Source organism: Oryctolagus cuniculus, chromosome 4 (genome assembly GCF_964237555.1).
Source record: "Oryctolagus cuniculus chromosome 4, mOryCun1.1, whole genome shotgun sequence".
In the NCBI taxonomy this organism is placed as follows: domain Eukaryota; kingdom Metazoa; phylum Chordata; class Mammalia; order Lagomorpha; family Leporidae; genus Oryctolagus; species Oryctolagus cuniculus.
This window is the reverse complement of record NC_091435.1, coordinates 116,675,052-116,699,065: the sequence shown is the minus strand read 5'-3', so window position 1 is coordinate 116,699,065 and position 24,014 is coordinate 116,675,052. Positions and strand designations below refer to the sequence as shown.

At 38.7% G+C, this 24,014-nt stretch overlaps 1 pseudogene; it reads right to left on the bottom strand.

Moving 5' to 3' along the window:
• Window positions 1-406: 406 nt before the first annotated feature.
• On the bottom strand, window positions 407-609 carry LOC100357592 (ubiquinol-cytochrome c reductase complex assembly factor 6 pseudogene; annotated as a pseudogene).
• Window positions 610-24,014: the final 23,405 nt, after the last annotated feature.

The window sequence follows — 24,014 nt, the reverse complement described above, 5'->3', positions numbered from 1 at the left end:
AGAATTACTGATGAGTTACAATTAAATTTCCATGTATCAGTTAGTATCTACTAAGCACCTTCTCTTGCACTCTTGCAGTTAGCATTGGATGGCAGGTCAAAAAAAAAAAAAAAAAAGGCAGTTTTATGGCCTGGGAAGCAGTAGAAGATGGCCCAAGTCCTTGGGTTCCTACACCTGTCTGAGAGACCCAGAAGAAGCTCCTGGTTCCTGGCTTCCAATCAGCACAGCTTCGGCTGTTGTGGTCATCTGGCCAGTGAACCAGCAGATGGAAGACCTCACTCTCTCTCCCTCTGCCTCTCTGCAACTCTGCCTTTCAAATAAATAAATAAATCTTTAAAAAAAATAGTTTGACTCAGTATTAAAAAATACATATATAAGAGAGTTATTCACAGAACTCCTGGCAGAGTTAAAGTTTTTACTGCTGAGAAGTCTGAGGTTTATGTTGTCTCTTTCAGACCCAAAAGCTCCGTTCTGAGTTCTCCACGCTTCTGTGGGATTTCAGGTATAGTTAGGTCCAGCCGGTAGTACCTGTGCACCACTTCCACCCCCGCGCACCTGGCCAAGAGGTTGGCCACTCAGGTAGGTGGGCCAGGACATTCCCGCAGGCATGGTGGGCAGCCTGGGCGGGGAGGGAAAGGAGGGGGCCTTAGAAGGTTCCCGGTGCGGAATGGCAACGCCAGGCTTCTCTGCAGCTCAGGGCCGGCGTCTCGGCTTCCTCTGACCAGACACGAGGAGGCTGAGGGGACGAAGGCCCCTCCGAGATACAGCGGGCAAGGTGCCATGCACCTGGGACTGGAGGAGCTGCACTTCCTACCGCCCCTACCTCTGCCCTCTAGCTCAGTTTATTTTTACAAAGGATATTTGTGCAGTAGGTGTGGCAGATAAGAAGACAACTTGTTAGGCTATTTTAGTAAAGATGATGTTTTCCAGTTAGTTGGTGGCAGTGGGATGAAAAGTCAGAGACTTTTCATCTGTCTCAGAGAAACTGCTCATTGTTTATGAGGGGTAAAAAGGAAAAGATGCAGGAAGACACAGCAGCATATACTTGTTTCTTTTTAAAAAAGATTTATTTATTTATTTGTTTATTTGAAAGAGTTACACAGAGAAAGAGAGGCAGAGAGAGAGAGAGAGAAATTGGTTCACTCCCCAATTGGCTGCACCTATCCGAAGCCAGGAAAGAGGTATTTTTTCCATGTCTCCTGCGCGGGTGCAGATGCCCAAAGACTTGGCCATTTTCTACTGCTTTCCCAGGCTATAGCAGAGAGCTGGATCGGAAGTGGAGCAGCCAGGACTCGAACCGGTGCCCCTATGAGATGCCAGGCTTGCAGGCAACGGCTTTACCTGCTACACTGCAGCACCCAGCATACACTCCCAGCATATACTTGTCAATGAAGCTTCTAGCCATTGGAATATGGGGCATCGTATAGGGAAAAGGAAAAACAAAGTAAACATAATCATTGGTATTTGCTTATATTTTGTGAAAAGATGGAAGGGAAGGAAGCTCATCAATAGAGAATGAGAAAAAGGATATTGGAAATGTTCCAGACCAGCATCAGTGGCAAATATTGTTCTTTTAGATGGGAGAGGTTAACTGTTTTGAATCCTCTTGAGACATAAAGAACAGTTAAAAATGACAAATGTCTTACTGCTTTAGCATTTCTGAGATCAGATCCATGGGTGTGAAAAGGACAGCCAAATTATATAAACAGGGTAAGGAAGGTCGATGAGCTTGGCAGATTTGACTCTGAAGAAGTGTAAAAATGGGAGCAAATGATTGAATAGATCATGGCCTCCAATGCAGGATATCTGTTTGTTTAACGCCTTTTTTCATTCTGGTTTAAAAGATGAAGAAACTGTGGATGTCTTGAAATGCTGATGCACAGGAGCAAGCAGAGAAGTGGACAAAGTAGAGGAAGAAAGGATAATCACTGAGGAAGTGCCTAATGCAAGGAGGGAATGGTGCCCTACGCTCACTTGGAGACATGGGTTTTTGCAAGAATTAGGATCCCTTTTTCCGTGAGTCAAGAGACAAAAAAAAAAAAAAAAGTATATTGGGCAGTAAATTTTGTAGAAGGATATTAGGTTCATCAGGTTTCATGGTTACTATTTTTGGTGAATTTTGTAGTTGCTCATTTATTGAAAATGAAGCATGTGGTCTCAGTGAAGGGTAGTATTTTTAAGAAGTCTGCAAAATTTACTGAATTGATCATTATAGAAATAAAAAGATTTCTGCTCAACAACTGCAATAAACGTGTCTGCCCATGAATTTAGACCAATGTGCTATTGCTGTATTCCAGGATTAGAATTTTCTATATGAAAGTTCATGTAGAAAATTTTCTACATGGACATCAAATGAGTAAAATAAGAAGCTCATGTGTTGATAATGGCTAACAAAGTTGATTATGGAATCTCATCTAACTTAGAAAGTGGACTGAGAAGGTAGTATTTGGTGCAGTGGTTAAGATGCCACTTGGGATGTGTGAATTTCATATTGGAGTGCCTAGAATCAAGTTCCTGCTTTACTTCTGGTTCAACTTCTTGCTAATGCATATCTTGGGAGGCAGTAGGCAGTAAAGTACTGTATTCCTGCTGCAGGGAGACCTCAATGGAGTTCTAGACTCCTGACTTTGGCCTGTCCCAGATCAAGATGTTGTAGGCATTTGGACGGTGAACTAGAGAATGAAAGATATTTAGATTTTTATGCTTCTCTCGCTCACCCTCTCTCTCTATTGCTCATCATTTTATAAATAAAATAAAAATAAATTAGATAAAAATAGGGAGGTATTAATAGAGAAGAGAGAAGTTAAGAAGCCCGTGAAAAGTCAAGGAATATGCTTAAAAGGAATGACCGAGAAAGCTGAAAATGTAGGAGTTTGTCATAAGAATGCATCCCTCAGGGAAGGGCAGGCATTTGGCTAAGTGTTAAAGACGCGAGTTGTGATGCCCACAACCCATTTCCTTAGTGGCTGGGTCTAAGTCCTGGTTCCACTCCAATTTTAGCTTCCTAGTAATGTGCACCCGGAGAGGCAGTAGCTTATGGCTCAAATAATTGGGTGCCTATCATCCATGTGGGAGACCTGTGTTGAGTTCCTGACTCTCTTTCAGCCTGGCCCAGAACCAGCTATTGCAGGCTTTTGAAGAGTGAATCAATAAATCTGTACCGTTTCTCTTGCTCTTGCTCTTACTCTCAATCTCTGCCTATTGGCTTCTCAAATAAAGTAAATCTTGGGATAGAGTGCCTCCATGTTTTTAAGATAAAAATTATATCAAAGAGCAAAATATATATTCTTTATATCATGAACCATAAATACAAGTATTTTGGATTATGAGTCAGTTTTCTTGAGTATGGGAATGTTTGCTTTTTTAAAGCAAATTGGAGAAACTTCAGGAAGTTATCTTGCCTAAAGAGTCAATGAAAAATGAAAACCCTGGAATTCAACACTTCTAGCAAGAGTTTCTTCACAATCACTAGCTAACACAAAGCCCAAATCTAATCCCTGTGCTAAATTATTTTAATATTCATGAGATAACTGTGTTCCAAATAACTTGGTAAAAAAAATCCTTTGCATGTATGTAAAGTAGCTATTTTGGCTGTTACCAACCTATTTCCTATTCTATCTTTTATACATTGGCATAAAATCAGACTGTGCTGAATTTTTATCATGTGCCTTCATAATTCTTCTTTCCTGTACTTGCAAAAAATATTCCTTCCATAATATTCTCTTGAACTTGCCTTCTCAAAGTTAATCTGAAATAATCTATCTTTTATGCCCTGGCTGTGTCACTTTCACATATGTAATGCCTATAAATATGCATTATTATTTATCATATGCCCTGTCTCCTCCACATTACTATGGGACTCTAGGCCCCCTTGTTTAAATGTTTATTTGTAAGGTAGAGCTTTTTTTGGTAAGGTAGAGGTGGGGAGATAGAGAGAGATATCTTCCTTCTGCTTGTTCACTTTCCATATAACCACAAAGGGCAGTGCTGGGCCAAGCTAAAGCCAGGATCCTGGAACTCCATGTGGGTTTCCCATGTGGGTGGTAGGGGCCCAAGTACTTAGTACATCTTCTGCTACTTTCCCAGGCACATTAGTAGTAATCTGGATTGGAAGTGGACCAGCTGGGACTGAAATCAGGACTGCAGTAGGGGACATCCATGCCACAAGCAAAGGGTTAACCTGCATGCCAGCCAGCGGGCAGCCTCCCATAAACTCTTTCCTTTTTTTTTTTTTTTTTTTGGAAAGCATTTTTGCATATAGTTTCTTAATAAATGACAATAGAAAGTGGTTGTGTTTTCCCTCTTATAAGGATTAATAAATATTAAACTGAGACCTCATTATCTCTATTGAAAATAAGGGAAGTGACTTCTCTCTCCCTTTCACTTCCAGCATTTACTTTAGAAAAATTATCAGCACTTTTTCTTGCCTTTGAAATGTATATAAATCCTGTTGAAGGCCTTTGCAAGGACTCAGGAGCCATCTCTTTAGTATGTAAACTTGAAGGAGAGAGTGCCCTTATCTCAGTTTCTGTGGAAAGTTTAGAGCTTTACTTTCACCTTGATCCAACTTGCAAAACTATCTTCTGTCATAAAACTGTTAGATGCTTGTTTTTTCCTTTGGATAAAGCCAATTAACTAACACAGATGGTCACTCCAATTACCAGTTGAATTTAAGATGAATTATGTGTGACAAATGGTGCTGTCAAATCCTCTTACTTGAGGAAGGGTTATTGTTTATCTTAAGAACATGTGTGTAGTGCATTGTATCTGACTGGTCATTTTAAAGGGTAAGAATGATGAGAATTTCTTAGTAGATAAACTATGATGTGTCTAACAATCTGATTTAGTTCTTATTTTAATGATTAAACTATTTGCTTTCTTTAGTATTTTTGTGGGAAAGATTTCTTGGCTTGGGGAAAGATTTTGGCATAATTATTGTTAGTAAAATGATGCAGTCTTATCTGTGGCGAGATCTACGCCCTGGACACCATTTTAGGCTCTAACCTTGGCTGGAAACCAGATAATTACATAGCCCAACCGCAGATGTTAGCTCCACCCCACCCTAATGGGATTCACTGCTCTTACTTTCTGCCCAGCCCCCTGCAAAATTTTAAGAGGACCTGTTCCTGAACACATATCTCTCTCTCTCTCTCTCTGCATATTGATATCTCTCTTAAGCTCTCCTTTCTGTCTTTTTCCTTCATCTCTTCCCTCCAGTCTGTTGGGTTTCCCCCACTAATAAACCTTTTCCTCTAACTCCGGTGTTTAGTGTGTTTTGTGGCAGCCTTACAATTATAATTCCTCAACATTCTCAATATGAATGATTTTGCTTTATTGTAAATAAAATGAAATAAAAACTCTTCAACTCATAATCTGGATTGAATTAGTATTTACAATTTGATCATATAAAACATATACATAATTTTATAGAAATTGGTTTTATATATTAATATGCTTATATATTATGAAGATAAAAGGAAAAAGTCGTGATGAAGTCAGTATTGAAATGCCTTTTTAAAATGGACTTGGGGGGCAATTAAGAAAGCAGACCCTAGTCATACCTCCTCTCAAGCTGCTGTCCAGGAAGGTGAATTTTGGTCACCTTCACCGTTGACTGCAGTAGTCTGGAATCACTGGATAATTATACTGTGTCCAGAGACTGCAGATGCATACAAAAGGTTATCAAATTCATGTTTTAAGGACCTTTTTTTTTTAAACCAACTATGCTATTCTTTATTTTCTATCAACTCCATAACCCTGTTATTTCTAAAAAAAGATTACTAACAGAATTCTTACCACTATGTACTAAAAATAAATACTATTTGCCTACTTTCATTGACTTCCTCAGAGTACCAGTTCAGATCTATCCAAATGTGATTTGCAACACACCATTGTGTGTGTTGGAGGGTGAACCAACGGCAAAGGAAGACCTTTCTCTCTTGTCTCTCTCTCTCACTGTCCACTCTGCCTGTCAAAAAAATAAATAAATAAATAAAATAAATAAATAAATAAAAGAGATAATGTGCAGAGCTGAAAGACCTCCAACCCCTTCAAACCTAGCTAGCTACCTATCTATCCACACTATATCAATTCCACATGGGTGGCAGGAACTCAGTCAGATTAGTCATCACGCCTGCCTCCCAGACAGCATTATCAGGAAGCTGAAGTAAGGAACTGGAACTCAGTATGGAACCATAGTACTCTGATGTGAGATGTGGGTATTTCTAATATCTTACACAGTAGCCAAAATGCTTTCCTCTTGTTTATACTTTTTCTACCTCAAAAATTCCTTAAAATGACTCATTGTCTTATGACTCTTTTTTTTATAGTATTTGGTAAAAGTTACCGTTAATTATACCTGTATTATATGAAAGTTATTTCAAGATTTATTAGTTTATTTCTATTTTGTTTGTTAATGAAAACATTTTCCTAAACATGTAAAAAACGTCACATATAAAGTCCGGGTAATTTAAATTTTATTAATTTTTTATTGTAATTTAAACATGTATTTACCTGTCTATAGTTTATTTTACGTATTTATGTGGGAAAGTATGTTGTTAAAAAGCAACATTACATTACTATGAATGATTAATAGAAAATTACATTTTTTTTATTTTAGGACTTCTTTTGAATACACAATAAAGGTTTATTTATTTACTTGAGAGGCAGACTTACAGAGAGAGAGGGAGAGACAGAGAGAGAGATATATTCCATCTGCTGATTCACTTCCCAAATGGCCACAATAACAGGAATTGGCATGGTCTGAAGCCAGGAGCCAGGAGCTTCTTTCAGGTCTCCCATTCAGGTGCAAGGGCCTAAGCTCTTGGGACCTCTTTTACTGCTTTTCCAGGTCTTCAGCCAGGAGCTAGACAGGAAGAGGAGCAGCAGGGATTCAAACTGGCACCCATATGGAATGCTGGTGCCATGGGTAGATGCTTAACATACTATGCCACAGCGCTGGCCCGGATACACAATCTTATTTGCTGTGGGTATATCTCAACAATAAACTGTATAAGACTTTTTAGAACAGTTAGACAAAGAAAAAATAAAAATACTTGAAATAATTGTTTTAAAATTTTACCAGCTCTATATTTGTAATGATGATTACATGGAGGGAATCTTAATGAATATGCTATGTTTGCATTAACGAGATAAACTTTGTGAATGACCTTCACTAATAAGTGTGCATGACTGTTTTTACATAATACTTGTACATATACACTATACACAGATATATAGATACACACTTTTTTCCTAGTAATTACTAAACTCTGGCTATAAATTCTATATGTTATTTTGAGCACTTGGGATTTAATAATTAGAAATTTCAAACTATTTTCTTCATAACTATCCATTTTGCTTGCCTTATTTCTTACATCAGTGGAACAAAGTTTAGGGATTTGAATGGAGTGGATCAAGGGTGATGCTGTGAGCTTTCTGGCTGTCATCACTGTCTTGGTTTCTTTCATTGGCTGTCCAGTACAAATGTAGGATTCAGAGTGCTAGTGATCTGCCTTATGTGTGCTTCTCTGGATGAGCCCATTTGTTAACTATGTGCTAAAGAGTTCCTGTAGGAATGCTTCACATCTCGAGAGTTCATCCCAGACACTTCTTTTAAGCTTCTGATCTCCTGGAAGTCTCAGTAACCCGGAGGGAGGAAGAAAACATATCTTTTTGCTTTGGACTTGATAAACACTGGCTCTCATTCAAGTTTCATATGTTTGTCTCTTTGAACCAGATTTCAACACTTTGTTTGATCAACAGAAAAACACGACTTTCCCAGCCTACTACCTTTTTAATGTTCTTTTCATTAAAAATTGATTTATTTTCATTTTATTTTAGAAAGAGAGAGAGGCAAAGAGACAGAGTTTCCATCCACTGGTTCATGCTCTAAATGCCTGCAACAGTGGGGCTGTGCCAAGATGAAGGCAAGAGGCAGGACCACCATCTGGGATGCATGCATTTGAGCCTCCCAAGATGTACATTAGCAGGAAATTGGATTCAAAGCAGAGAAGTCAGCTCCTATCTGGTATTCAGCATCCCAAGTGGTAACTTACTTGCTGCATCAAACATGTGCACTTTTGTTGTCTTTTTTTTTCTTTTTAAAATGTTTATCTGCTTATTGATTTGAAAGGCAGAGTGACAGGGAAAGGCAGAGAGATCTTCCATCCTTTGGTTCACTCCCCAAATGACCACAAAACTGAATCTGGGCCACGCTGAAACCAGGAGCCAGTAATTTTACCTAGGTCTCCCTAATGAGTGGAATGTCTCAAAGAGTTTGACCACCTATCGCTGCCATCTCAGGTGCATTAGCTGGAAGCTGGATTGGAAGCAGAGCATCCTGGGTGCAAATCAGCATTCTAATAAGGGATTTTTGCCCACTCAGCATAGCCCTGCACCACAACACAGGCCCTGTCAGTGTCCTTTATAATGAAAAGCATCTTTATATAAAATACTGGAATTCTCATCCTCCTTACTTCCATAAAGAATTATTTAACTGGCATCCAGAGTGCAAACAATTAGCTGAATAAACATGAGCTCTTCAACAAGATAATTGGGAGATCAAAGATGCAACGGAGACTGACTCTGCAAGATGTGGCAGTTGTTAATTGTTTTCCTATAATGGAAATAATAATTGCTCATTTTGGGGCCAATGTTGTGGCATTACATGCTAAGCTGCTACCTGCGATGCTCTTATCCAATATACATACACCTGTTCATGTCTGGAGTGCTGCACTCCTAATCCAGCTCCCTGCTAATGCTCCTGGGGAAAGCAGCAGAAGATGGCCCAAGTCCTTGGTTACTTGCACCCATGTGCGAGACCTGGATGAAGCTTCTGGCTCCTGCCTTCATCCTGGACCACCCCCAGTCAGTGCAGCCATTCAGGAAGTGAACCTGAGGATGGAAGATTTGTCTCTCTACCTCTCTCTCTGTAACTCTACCTCTTAAATAAATAAAACAAATTTTTAAAAAATAGCTCCTTCTTAAAGTATAGGAGATGGTTTCTGGGTTATAGAGTCTATTGAAAAGTCACAATAGTTGGTTAGGGATTAAACTGCAGTATGTCTTCACAGCACAGAGTATCTAGGCTGACTTGGGCCTTTGTAGTGCCTCCTAATTTTAAATCATTGACTCAGTTCTCCATTATTGATTTTAGTTTTGTTTGTTATCAATAAAATTATTATTAACAATCTCAAACAAATAGTTTGAGGTACTACTTCAATTCCCCTTGGATGAAACTGAGAGAAATACAAATGGTCAACAAGTATGTTACAAAAAAATGCTCATCATCACTTGCCATTAGTGAAATGTAAATCAAAATCACAATGAGAAGGGCGCCAGCACCCTGGCTCACTTGGTTAATCCTCCGCCTGTGGTGCCAGCATCCCATATGGGCTCCGGTTCTAGTCCTGGTTGCTCCTCTTCCAGTCCAGCTCTCTGCTGTGCCCCGGAAGGCAGTGGAGGATGGTCCATGTGCTTGAGCCCCTGCACCTGCATGGAAGACTAGGAGGAGGTACCTGGCTTCTGGCTTCTGGCTTCAGATAGGCTCAGTGCCGGCCGTGGTGGCCATTTTGGGAGTGAAGCAACTGAGGAGGACCTTTCTCTCTGTCTCTCTCTCGCTGTATAACTCTACCTGTAAAAAAAAAAAAAAAAAATCACAATGAGATACCAACTCACCCCTTTCAGAATGGTTATTATCCTAAAGACAGAGAGAGTAACTAATGCTGGTGAGGAGGTGAAGAAAGGGGAACTCTTAAGCACTGTTGGTGGGAAATGTAAATTAGTGTAGCCACTTTGGAAAACAGTATGTAGATTACTTTAAAAACTGGAAATAGACCATGTATTCTCCAGCAATTCCACTCCTGGGTATACACCCAAAAGGCATGAACACATTGTATAAATAAAATACCTGCATCATCATGCTTAAAGCAGCACTGTTCACAATAACCAAATATAGACTCAACCGAGGTAACCATCAACAGATGAATGGGTAAAGAAAATGTGAGATACACACAAAGATGCACAATGGAATATTACGCTACTATAAAAGAATGAAATTCTATTATTTGCATCAAAATTATTGGAACTGGAGGACATAAACAAAAAGACAAATACTCATGATCTCCCATATACTTGGAGATAAAATAAAAATAAATAAATAAGAAACAAAAACAACAAAAACCAAATCCTTTATCAGTTTACCTGCAATTATGATGATTTTTCAATCTTTGTTTTACATATTTGTCAAATCGTTAAGAATTATATACTACCGGCCAGCGCCATGGCTCACTAGGCTAATCCTCCGCCTTGCCGCACCGGCACACCGGGTTCTAGTCCTGGTCGGGGCGCCGGATTCTGTCCCGGTTGCCCCTCTTCCAGGCCAGCTCTCTGCTGTGCCCAGGGAGTGCAGTGGAGGATGGCCCAAGTGCTTGGGCCCTGCACCCCATGGGAGACCTGGAGAAGCACCTGGCTCCTGCCATCAGATCAGCGTGGTGCGCCGGCCGCAGCTTGCCAGCTGTGGTGGCCATTGGAGGGTGAACCAATGGCAAAAGGAAGACCTTTCTCTCTGTCTCTCTCTCACTATCCACTCTGCCTGTCATAAAAAAAAAAAAGAATTATATACTACCATAGTTTTACTGATTTTGTGACTATTTTATAATTTACTTTATGTGAATAAATCTCATTAGAGTATTATTTGTAGTCCTTGCCTATTTTTCTGCTCATCTCTAATCTTTTTACATTTTATTTGTAGAACTCTTTATTTAGTGGGTCATTAAGTCTTTGACTATAATATAAATTAAAATATTAAAAAAATGTAATCTCAATAAAATTAGAGAAGGATTATTGGCCAACTAGTAGTTATTTAACTTTGTGGAAAACTGCTAAACTGTTTTTTCAAAGTGGTCATACTCTATAACACAGCCACCAAAAATGTTTGAGAATTATATTTGCTCCATTTGTTCACCAACATTGCATATTAACTTTCATAATTACAGTAATTCTGAAGAGAATGAATTGGTATATCCTTATTTTTATTTGCATTTCCCTGTTATTGTGTTTTGGGGCACTAACATGCATTCTTTCGTGAAGTTCCTATTCAAGATACAGATAGGAGTGAGCTCATATTTCTGTGTCTTCCTTTGCAGGTGGTTACATTTATTTTCATAAACTTGTTTAAATGTTCCCTTTTTTGTCTTGTAATAAATCTGTACTCTTGTAATAAATCTATAATCTGATATCACTTAATTAATTCCTTAAAACTGGAATTTTTCTATTATTTCTATAAATACTGCTAAATTTATATGTGTTGTTATATTTTCAAAGAACTGATGGACTGTTCTAAATTTTCTATTCTTGTTTGTCTATTTTATGGAGTTCAGCTTTTATCTTAATACTTTCTTCCATCTATATTTTTATTTGTGTGGTAGTGGTTGGTTTGTTTCTAATTTGCCATCCTCATACAGTTGAAACAAAAAATTAAACTGTTTTAAACTTTTGCACTTTCATATGTACACATTTAAAATTATAAATTTCTCTCAAATTACTGCATTAATTTTATTTGACAAATTTGCAGTTGTTATATTTTAATGTTCCTTGCTTTATTATACTTCAAATTTCCTAAGGAACAATGACTTACTTGGTATGTCATTTAATTTCCAAATATGTAGGGATTTTTCCACTTTTACTACTTTATTGAATTCTAATTTAATTCAACTTTGATCAAAAACATATTCTATAAGAAATCAATAATTCCTAAGTCATATTTTACAGCATATAAGATAGTGTGGTACACATTTTATGTATACTGAAAATAAATTACTGTTATATCTTCCTGGATCTCTCAAGCTTCATTTTATTCTTTTTAAGATCAGGCTTACCTCGCTTTATGTATTGTACTTAGATTGTGGCAATTACTACATAGTTTGGCATTTACTCCAAAGGTTTGTCTTTCTGAAATCTCATCAAGGAACTTAGCGAGCTTTCTCCACTCTGCTGGATGATAAATCTAATGTGTCCCCCTGCAGCACAACCTTTCTTATCCCCACTCATCTTTTAGATTTGTAGCAGGTGAGCTTAGTGAAAACCTCTGTAGTTAGTCTGAGTATGAAAAACCAGACCTTGGTTGAACAGAAATTATGAACCTTCATGTGGACTCCCTTCAGAAAAATTGCCCTGCTGCTGCTTGCTGGTGTGAGACATCAGTGCTGCCAGGTACCCAGGTCCTTGACTGTGCCACAAGAAAGAATTCAAGAGTCAATCAGAGAATACCAACTTGCAAGCAGCAAGCATTTTGTTGAGAATGTGGAAGTACACACTCCACAATTACAATGTGGGCTCACTTAAGGAGGGGAGGTTCTTTTTGAACTGTATTTTACACGGGTTGTTTAAGGAATGGAGAGGTACATTCTAATAAGAGGGGGGAATACTCATGACTTTTTTGGGAAGAAGGTGATTTCCTAAAATTTCACTGCTGTATCATTTCATTCTGTCATGCCAGCTGATACATGTACCATGTAGCATGCTAAAGTATTATAATGAGTGCATGCAGGTAAGTCTAGGTCACACTTGACCCCAATACCAGTATGAATGATTACATTGTTTTTATGGATTTTTCTTCCTCCAAGGATATATTTTGCCAATTTTAACCTTACTTTTAATGGAAGAGTTAAGTCTTATAAAAGTCTTTCATAGCTAGAAGTAGAAAAATCCAACCAACCCTTTGGAATGAGTGCTTTCAGGCTCTTTTTATCATAGTATTTGAACTTATATGACAATAAAAATATTTGCCACCTTGTAGTAGGGAAGAAGTAGATATGATTATGGATAGTCACTTAATCTGTATGAGTGCAGTTTCCCTTATCGGTAAAACAGACATTAGAATAAATTGTTTCAAAGTTGTTACTATTTTTTAAAAGATTTATTTATTTGAAATTCAGAGTATATACAGAGAGGGTTAAACAGAGAGAAAGACGTCTTCCATCTGCTGTTTCACTTACCAGATGGCTGCAACAGTAAGCACTGGGGCAGGCCGAAGCCAGAAGTCAGCAGATTCATCTGAGTCTCCCATGTGGGTAGCAGGGGCCTAAACACGGGCCACCTGCTGCTGCTTTCCCTAGGCCATTAACAGGGAGCTGGATAGAAAGTGGAGCAGCAGGGGAAAGAACAGGTACCCACAGGAGAAGCCAGTGTTGAAGATGGTGGCTCTGCCTGCCACAGGACAACATCAGCCCCAGCTGTTACCATTTTAAATAAAATCATATAAGTAAGGAATTTCATATCTTGGAAAAATATACATTTTAATATTTTACCTCTAGTTTAATAAAAGGATTATATAAATATAACAATTATATGAATACAACAGATGTTGCTATTTTCCTCATATATTATATCCCTTTATTTCTTTTTTAAAGATGATTTATTTGTTTATTTGAAAGGCAGAGTTACAGAGAGAGAGAGAGAGAAAGAGAGAGAGAGAGAAGAGACCTTCTATTGGTGATTCACTCCCCAAATGGCCACAGTGGCTGGATCTGGGCTAGGCAGAAGCCAGGAGCCAGGTCTCCCACATGAGTGTGGGGGCCCAAGCACTGGGGCCTTCTTCCTCTGCCTTCCCAGGCTATTAGCAAGAAGCTGGATCTGGAAGTAGAGCAGCTGGGACTCAAACCAGCTCCCATTTGGGATGCTAGTGTTACTGGGGGTGGCTTTACCTGCTGTGTCACAGTGCTAGCCCTGACCTCCCTTTAATTCTACAAAACCTAATTGACATACATTTGTTATCAAACGAAGTTAAATATAATGAAACAGCTTAATAACCTCAGGATGGTTATAATGTACCTCTGGAAATATTTTCAAAATAGGATTATATATCAAACTATATTATCTCCTTTTCCATCTTTTCTATTTCTCTAACCCCATATTATTCACTCATTTGTTCTTGAAAACCAAGGAACCCTCCACTTCTTACACTTTCTTATTTGACCTCCATGCATTTAAAAGTCCACCTTGTTCCACTCAGTCATCAGTGCCACTCTGAAAATTGTCTTTTCAGGTGAACACCCAGAAATTATGTGAAGAATATAATCCATATCCATAAGCTCTTTTCAAAATTTTATCATTAAGTTCTTTGGTTTTGTTGACTTCCTTTCCTTTGTTGTCTTTCCCTGTAATGCTTTCAACTAAATCATTTTTCGGTTCTTTTTATTTGATAACCCTTAAGCACATTGTACCTACAGACATTTAGTGTCCTTTACAGTGACTTTATTCACTTGTTCACTTTCAGTATTTACAGAGGGAACTGATGAGGGTGGTAAGTGAGGGTTTGCTTAGCTCTGTGTTTCATTAAGTAAGTGCACTACAGATGGCAACACAGCACGATAGACTGAACTTCAGTTGTCAGAGGAAGACAAGGCCAAGTGGCACATTACAGGAGCAGCTACAATATCCTATAATCAGGAATTAATCCACAAACTTTCAACAAGAGCTTTTACAAACTCAATAAAGGATTAGTTCAATAGAAAATGCAGGAAATATGACTGGTTAACTCAATATTAAAAAAAAAGCTTCTGTGTTGCTAATTTTTGGCCTCATCATTGGCCCCCAATGTTCATTATTGACCCAATAATTCATTAGAAACATAGTAGTCCTTGATTTTCATTTTTCCACCTATTGCACATCCTATATGGACCCTTGTCATTCTATATTCTCTTAATCAGAAGCAGATTTCCCTGGAGCCTCCTGATGCCATTCAATTTTGAAGAATGGATTTTGCTTGTTTGTTTCTAATTTGGTTATTTTTTCAAAAAGACCAAATTAAGAGGGAAAATATCTATAGTCGAAGAATAACCTCAATTTCCAATTTTGGTTCATATTTTTAGCTAATAAACTCACTCAAACATGTTTAATGAACTTACAGTTATTGCTAGATTCAGCTGAAAGCAAAACTCACCTGCATAGAAGAGGAGGTATAAAATACATTAAATTAAAACACAATAGTATTACTAGCTTCCAACAAAATGGCATTGATCTGAGAAGGTGATGTGTCTTCAGACCTACCTGTTATACTTCTTCCCCCCAAAAATTGGACATTAACAAATGCCAAGGTTGCAATACATTTTAATGCTAAAGTGAGAAATTCCTCATGATGCAGTCAGAAGGATTGAAACCAAATTGAAAAGGGAATCATTTTCTCCCCCATGTAATTCAAGGTAATTTAAAGGTGCATCTTTAATACCTAAAATCATCTCTATACTAGAAGTTGCACATTTCCCACATAGTTGGAGACACTGCCCTAAGGGAAATGTTAATCCTAAAGTGTAGATTTACCTTAGCTCCTGATTGTCCCCTGCAATCTTCCTAATCACTGAAAACAAAGGATTACTCAGCTAATATAGAGAGCCAATGAAAAATGTCAATATCCTTTGAACTGTTTACTAATTAACTGTCAGTTATATGCTTCCCTTTTTAGTTAAGATTTTTAGCATGATGAAAACCTGTTTGATTTACAGATTCCTAATGTACTAATCTGATTTAATCAACATGAGAGGTCAGTGCAACTTGCAAGAAATACAGCAAATATCTACCTGAGCAGATATTTTAGAGTCAAGATTTTTAAAGATTAACTGGTCCTCAGTCATACTCTGCACATTCACTTTCTGTAATTGAGTCCCTTATTGAGTCTGTAGCTTCCTGAACTCAATCAAAATTGCCCTAAAGATTTTTATTTTGCTATAAAAGTCACATTTGCACCCAGAAACACACACGTACACACACACACACACAATTTCACATACACACATACCCTAGGCAGAGTCTAAACTATATTAAAAGTAAAACAGGAAACTCAAAACAGAAGATAGACACAAAGTTCCAAGAAACGTATTTCACAACGTTAAGTTTTTCTGTGTAAGCTTCTGAGGTCACCAAAGAGAGTTAACAGAAAACTTTCTTTCATTATGATAGTATTTGTTCCAGCGCACCTTACCTCTCGGGTCCCAAGCAATAGACGGGGCCTCCAGGACACGCACAGAAACATCTCAGTTTCTGAAAACAGGCCCAGGCTTAACTTCAGACGGGTACGAACAGCAGGATTTGATAATTATTTGGAAAAGACTCCTTTCCCACAGTAATGACTGATCATTTAGCACTCATCCTTATATAGATTTTTACAAGTTCTCTCAATCTGGAATATCATTCTTCACCTTTATTTACCTAGTAAACTCTTATTTAACTTTAAAGCCTGTTCAAATACTTCCATTATGATAATCCTTAAGCTTAAAATTCTCTCATTTATGCTCGCACAACCTTCTCCTTTAGGCTTCATTGTTTACTCTAAGTTTTACCTCAATGCCTCCCTCACTAATCTAGAAGTAATATTTGTTACCAGCTACTGATAGGTTCAAATACTAATTTGGCTTTTTAATTAGTTTTGGGTGTTTGGTAAATCTTTTTTTTTTTTTTTCTCTATTCATCTTTTAAAAATTTCAATGGGGGCCCACGCTGTGGCGCAGTGGGTTAACGCCCTGGCCTGAAGCGCCGGGATCCAAAGTGGGCACCCATTCTAGTCCCGGCTGCTCCTCTTCCGATCCAGCTCTCTGCTATGGCCTGGGAAAGCAGAAGATGGTCCAAGTCCTTGGGCCCCTGCACCCACGTGGGAGACCTGGAAGAAGCTCCTGGCTCCTTGCTTTGGATCAGCGCAGCTCCGGCCGTTGCGGCCATGTGGGGAGTGAACCATCGGATGGAAGACCTCTCTTTCTCTCTCTTGCCTCTCCTCTCTCTGTGTAACTCTGACTTTCAAAGAAATAAATAAATCTATTTTTAAAAAAAAATTCAATGGCCTAAATTCTTAATTAAAATGATTATTTCACCATTTGCATTTTTCTGAAAGATAAATAAATAATGTATATAAAACCTCTAGTACAAATTTGAGGATTAATAAATCACAGTTAGTGGTATTCTTTTTAACTTAGGGTTATTATAGTGACAGCGTTGTATCTGAACCTTAAGCGTGATGAAATATAAATAATGTACTTGTGTTTGTAATATAGTTTAAATATCTTGCTATGGTTTGAAAGTAAGTGCCACTCTAAAATTCCTACGTCGGAACCTGATCACCAATGTGTCAGTACTAGCGGGTTGGGATTTTGAGCATTGCTTAGACCATGAGGGCTCTGCCCTGGAAAATGGGATTAGTGCCCTTGCAATAGTAGCTTCAGAATGTTGCTTGCTCCACCCATCCCTCCTGTCAAGCAAGTGCATAGTTTCCTCCTTTGCATTTCTGCCCTGCCATCACATGAAGACGTAGCTACTAAGCACCATCTGTAGAACTGAGAACTGCTTTTACCAAACACTGCAACAATTGTCACTTTCATCTTGGACTTTCTAACCTCAACCTGTAAGAAATAAATTTATGTTTATAAAATTCTCCTCATCTATTTTGTTATAGCAACAGGAACAGAATGACACATATAAAATAAAATCTGGTATGTAATTTGAGTAATAATTTTCAAGATACAAGTAATCACAAAGCAGAGACAGTTTTAGACCTCTGACATTACTTCCTCGATTCATTATTTCTGTATGACACACACTTTGGTTTAGGGGGACAACTTGTCTCTATCTTTCAAAGAAGCATGTGGGAATGTCCCAAATACATAAGTATGTGCATTTATCAATAAACATAAGCCCACGTAATATTTTATTTCTATAGTTGAGCACAATGCACGGAATGTTTAAGTGTTTAGTAAATTATAGAAATACCTCTGAATTCATTCAATATCACTATATATTTTATAAATAATAGATTCTGTAAATTTTAGCTATATCCTCAATTCCCATTTGTAACCCATATACATTTTTCAAAAATGTACTGTAGATGCATTTTCTCATTACATCAATTTTATGAAGCAATTATCACCATTTAATAAGAAAACTGGATCTTGAAAGGTTGACCTGAATTTTTTGTACTACCTAATAGAGCCAGGATTTGAATCCATTTCTCTCTAATCTAGAGGTAATATGTTCAACTAACATGCAAATAATATTAACTTTAGGCTCATTACAATGGTGATATGCCTGGAAGGATAATATCCAAATTTCTATTGCTTTCATGTGAATGCAATTCTTAACTGACTTTTCTGTGTAAAATGTAACAAATTGTACTATAGGAAGGCATTTCATGGAGGCAACAGAAGCATTTAAATGGTAGACTAAAAGTTAAAGGGGAGGACATATGCTAAAATGAGAAAATCTGACATCCTTTACTTCTTACTTTGCTATAAAATATTATGATTCAAGCAGCTTGAAATGAAACATATTGAGATTGGTGCTGTGGCATAGCGAGTAAAGCCCTGCCTACAGTGCTGGCATCCCATCTGGGTGTGGGATCGAGTCCCAGGTACTCTATTTCCTATCCAACTCTCTGCTGTGGCCTGAGAAAGCAGTGGAAGATGGCCCAAGTCCTTGGGCACCTGTACCTATGTGGGAGACCCAGAAGAAGCTCCCAGCTCTTGATTCCTGGCTTATGATTGGTGCAGTTCTGTCCATTGCAATTGTTTGGGGAGTGAACCAGCAGATGGAAGACCCCCCCACCCCGTCTCTGCCTATCTGTAGCTCTGCCTTTCAAATAAATAAATAAATCTTTAAAAAAAAGACAAGAAGGAATGAAACATATTGTGAAATAGTGATATTACAGTGTTATTTTATGGCATACATTTCACACACTAAGCACACAGATACAAGAATGTGTCAGGCTGGTATGAAAGCAGTACTATGCTTTTAATATTTATTTCCTTTCCAAAAGGTTGGGATTATATAAAAGAAGAAAAAAATTGATGTCCTAATCAGTTTTTAATCAAAATTATTGTTTTTATTTATTTATTTGAAAAACAATTACACACACACACACAGAGAGAGAGAGAGAGGTTCCATCCACTGGTTCTCTTGTCAAATGGCCACAAGGTCAAGGAGAGGCCCAGGCTGAAGCCACAAATTTAGAACTCCATTGTGTTCTCTCAGCAGCATATCAGGGGGGCAAGTACTTGGTCCATTTTTTGCTGTTTTCCCAAGCACATTAGGAGGAAGCTACATCGGAAGTGGAATGGAGCAACTGGGACTACTCAAACTGTTACTCACATGAGATGCTGTCATTGCATGAGTTGGCTTAACTATCCATGCCACAATACTGGACCCAATCCAAAATGTTAACTCTGGGGCCAACGCCATGGCTCACTTGGTTAATCCTCCACCTGTGGCACCAGCATCCAATATGGGTGCTGGTTTTAGTCCCGGTTGCTTCTCTTACAGTCCAGCTTTCTGCTGTGGCCTAGGAAGGCAGTGGAGGATGGTACAAGTGCTTGGGCCCTGCACCTGCATGGGAGACCTGAAAGAAGCCCCTGGCTCCTGGCTTCAGATCAGCGTATCTCTGGCCATAGCGACCATTTGGGGGGTGAACCAACGGAAGGCAGACCTTTCTCTATGTCTCTCTCACTATCTATAATTCTACCTGTCAAATAAAAAAAAAAAAAAGTTAACTCATGATGAGTTGTCTGTAAAGTGTCACTATGGAATCTTAAAAATCTGCTGTGTTCAGTTATCTGGTTTTTTCCATATGCATCAATATAGCTATCTATTGTGAGATCTAGAAATCTATTTAAATTAAATTAAAGGCCACCATACTTAATAGGACAGCAAGAATTATTCATGCACTCCAACTTTTAAAAATAGTATCTGGAAAATTATTCAAGATTATTTTATTATGCAACACTTGCATTCAATAACAAAATAGCAATGGGAGATAAGAGCATAAGGGTAAATCCATTTAAAGTTTAAAATGAAAAATCACTGAGGCATGATTTTTTCCGATATAGGGCACTGATATCTAAACAATTTCAGAGATGAAAGGCACACTATTTCCATGTGTTGACTTCATTGAGATATATATTGTAATGCAAGTGCTTAGTACTTTGAGTAAAGATACTTTGTTGAACTTATTTTTAAAAGATTTTATTTATTTGGAAGTCAGACTGACAGAAAGAGAGAGAGAGACAGAGAGAGAGAGAGCGAGAGAGGGAAAGAAAGAGAGAAGAGAAAGAATTTTTTCCTTCATTGGTTCACACCCCAAATGGCCATAACTCCAGGGTGAAGCCAGGAGTCTAGAATCCATCCTGATCTTCCATATGGCCCCAGGCGCCTAAGTACTGGATTCGTCACTTCATGCCTTCTCAGAAGCACTAGCAGGACGCTAGTTCAGAAGTGGAAAGCTAGAACTCAAACTAGAGTTCTGATATGGGATTGTCCACATCCTAAGAGGCAACTTAAACTGCTGTGACACAATTCAAGCCTCCTTGGGTGAACTTTGAGATTTCAATTTCTAGTTATTATTGGATCTCATGCTATCAGGTGTTTTTTGTTTATTTGATTATTTTGTTTTTGTAATTTCAGCTGCCTAAGAATAATTTGAAAACAGAGATCCTACCAGTTTATTTTTGAATTCTAGTGCTTTGCAAAATAACTGAAAATGAGTAAATGATCCTTGAGATGAGAGTTAAAATACATACTTAGGGGCTGCTGTGTGGCATCCCATGTGGGTGCCAGTTGGAGATCCAGCTGCTCCATGTCCTATCCGGCTCGCTGCTGTGGCCTGAGAAAGCAGTGGAGAATGGCCCAGGTCGTTGGGCCCCTGCACCAGCATGGGTGACCCAGAAGAGAATCCTGGCTCCTGGCTTTGGATTGGTGTGGCTCCAGCCATGGTGGCCAATTGAGGAGAGAACCAGCGAATGGAAGACCCTTCTCACTCTCTCTCTCTCTCTCTCTCTGCCTCTCCTTCTCTCTCTGTGTAACTCTGACTTTCAAGTAAATAAATAAATCTTTAAAAATTATATATAGGCCGGCGCCGCAGCTCAATAGGCTAATCCTCCACCTAGCGGCGCCGGCACACCAGGTTCTAGTCCCGGTCGGGGTGCCGGATTCTGTCCCGGTTGCCCCTCTTCCAGGCCAGCTCTCTGCTGTGGTCCGGGAAGGCAGTGGAGGATGGCCCAAGTGCTTGGACCCTGCACCCCATGGGAGACCAGGAGAAACACTTGGCTCCTGCCTTTGGATCAGCTTGGTGCGCAGGCCGCAGCGCGCCAGCCGTGGCGGCCATTGGAAGGTAAACCAACAGCAAAAGGAAGACCTTTCTCTCTGTCTCTCTCTCACTATCCACTCTGCCTGTCAAAAAAAAAAATATATATATATATATATATATAGTTAATATATTTACTCAGAATTAATTTTGTACCCCAAAATTCTTAATATTGGATCTGAATCTAGATAACTATTTAAAAATTCATGTTTTGCTTTCACACTTAACAGTTATATGTTTAAATATTTCTAATCTACATTCAATCTCAAAACTGAGAATAAGTGTTTATTCTGATCTTCCATATGCATTATGCATGGTGTCTGATGCTCCTGTTTTCACACTGTTATCAAATAACTTGTAATACACACATTTTGATGGTATTTTCATGAAATACTCTTAGTGCCACTGATGTGATTACCTAACCCAGACCTGAAAGTAAATGAGCCAGACAGTCATTTACATATGAAATCTCTTGAATTCTGTTAACTTCATCTCTATGATACCATTCGTAGTGTGTTCCGCCTTAGATAGGATATATGACTTAAAGTCATTGTACCTATTCTCCTTTACTTTCAAGTACTTTTTTAAAACACCCACACAAGTGGCTAGAGTTGTGGTGTGGCAGGTAAAGCTGCTGCCTGAAGTACTGGCCTCCCATATGGGCACCAATTTGAATTCTGACTGCTTGACAGTAGAGGATGGCCCATATGCTTGGTTCCCTTCACTCACCTGGGAGAACTACAGGAATCTCCTGGCGCTTGGCTTCAGACTGGCCCAGCACCAGCCATTGTGGCCATCTAGGGACAGAGTCAGAGTCTCTCTCTCTCTCTCTTAGTCTCTCTCTCTTTCTCTCTCTCTCTGTAGTTCTGACTTCTGAATGAATAAATAAATTTTAAACACACACACACAAAATTGGCAAAAGGAAATACATAATATTAGAGAAGAAATAAAAAAAAATTAAAAGGCTGGCAAGTAAGAAATTAAGTAAACTACAAATGGCAATCTCTTTACCATTCTAATAATTTGGCACCCAATCCTTTAACCAATAAACTATGTGCAACAGTGCAAACAGTGCTGTTTGTAGTAATTCTTGAAGACTCTTTGTTTCTGTGGTATCCATTGTAACATCTCCTTTTTCATTTCTAATTTTATTTGGTTAAAAAAGTAACATATTTGAGCAAAATTGACATTTTGAGATTTATTTTTATAGCCCTTTTCTAAATGCTTGAGGAATGTTGTTATTTCTACTTAAAAATAAATCAGAGAAAAAAGAAAATTCAAAATGTCTTTAATATATACTACTTATATGACAAGTAGAATCTAAATCCATTTTGTTATTGTAGAATTCTTTTACCACAGATGAACTTCATCATAAAATTTGTAGTAAATGAGACTCACAATGACTGCTGTATGATCCAATTATGCCTCATGTCTTTTAAAATAAATTTCAACCTGTTGATTGGATCAGCCTCTGTGGTTCCTAATTTCTTTTTTTTTTTTTTTTTTTTTTTTTTTTTTTTTTTTTTTTTTTTGACAGGCAGAGTGAACAGTGAGAGAGAGAGATGGAGAGAAAGGTCTTCCTTTGCCGTTGGTTCACCCTCCAATGGCCGCCGCGGCCAGCGCGCTGCGGCCGGCGCACTGCGCTGATCCGAAGGCAGGAGCCAGGTACTTATCCTGGTCTCCCATGGGGTGCAGGGCCCAAGTACTTGGGCCATCCTCCACTGCACTCCCTGGCCACAGCAGAGAGCTGGCCTGGAAGAGGGGCAACCGGGACAGAATCCAGTGCCCCGACCAGGACTAGAACCCGGTGTGCTAGCGCCGCAAGGCGGAGGATTAGCCTAGTGAGCCACAGCGCCGGCCCCTAATATCAACATTGTTAGAAAGCTTGCCTTTTTCCATAATGTAGCACTTATATAATGTAGCACTTACATGAGGTAGCACTTTCAATAATGTAGCACATGTAGCACTTGTGGGTTGCTGATTGGTGAATCGGTTGCTGTTCTTTCTCTGTTGCAAGTAGTTTATTGGTCAAAGGGTTGGGTGCCAAATTATTAGAATGGTAAAGAGATTGCTTGAATTCTTACCTGTCAGACTTCCTGATTTACATGTGAATGTTTTATTGATGGGATTTCCAGGCATAAACTGCCAATTTGTCTTCCTAAAATAGGCAAAGACTGGGTCCATTTTGCAATTCCTATGACTTTTTGTAGCCATCTGATGAACGGTTTCTTCATCGCTTGATTTTTGTTTCAGTGATTCTCTTTATATCTTTATACTTACCTGTATCTGTACCCATATCTATTTTTGATCCTATAGAGAGAAAGCTAAAGAGAGATAGAAAAGAGCGGGATGGAAAAAAAAAAAAAAAAAAAAAAAAAAAAAAAAAAAAAAAAACAGAAATAATGAATCTAAGGTTCTCTTTATCCAGATCCTGATGGTTGCTAAGAACAGGTAGACAGACAGATAGGCTAGCAAAAAATGTAGACAATTTAACATTGGTTATGTATTCAGTCCTAAGATAAATTTAAGAACTTACATTTTATGGGGGCCGGCGCTGTGTTGCACTAGGTTAATCCTCTGCCTGCAGCGCAGGCATCTCATGTGGGCGCCGGGTTCTAGTCCTGGTTGCTCTTCTTCCAGTCCAGCTCTCTGCTGTGGCCCGGGAGGGCAGTGGAGGATGGCCCAAGTGCTTGGGTCCTGCACCCACATGGGAGACCACGTGGAATCACCTGGCTTCTGGCTTCGGATTGGTGCAGCGCTGGCCATAGTGGCCATTTGGGGAGTAAACCAATGGAGGGAAGACCTTTCTCTCTGTCTTTCCCTCTCACTGTCTGTAAGTCTACCTGTCAAATAAATAATAATTAAAAAAATAACTTACATTTTAGCAGTATTACGCCTC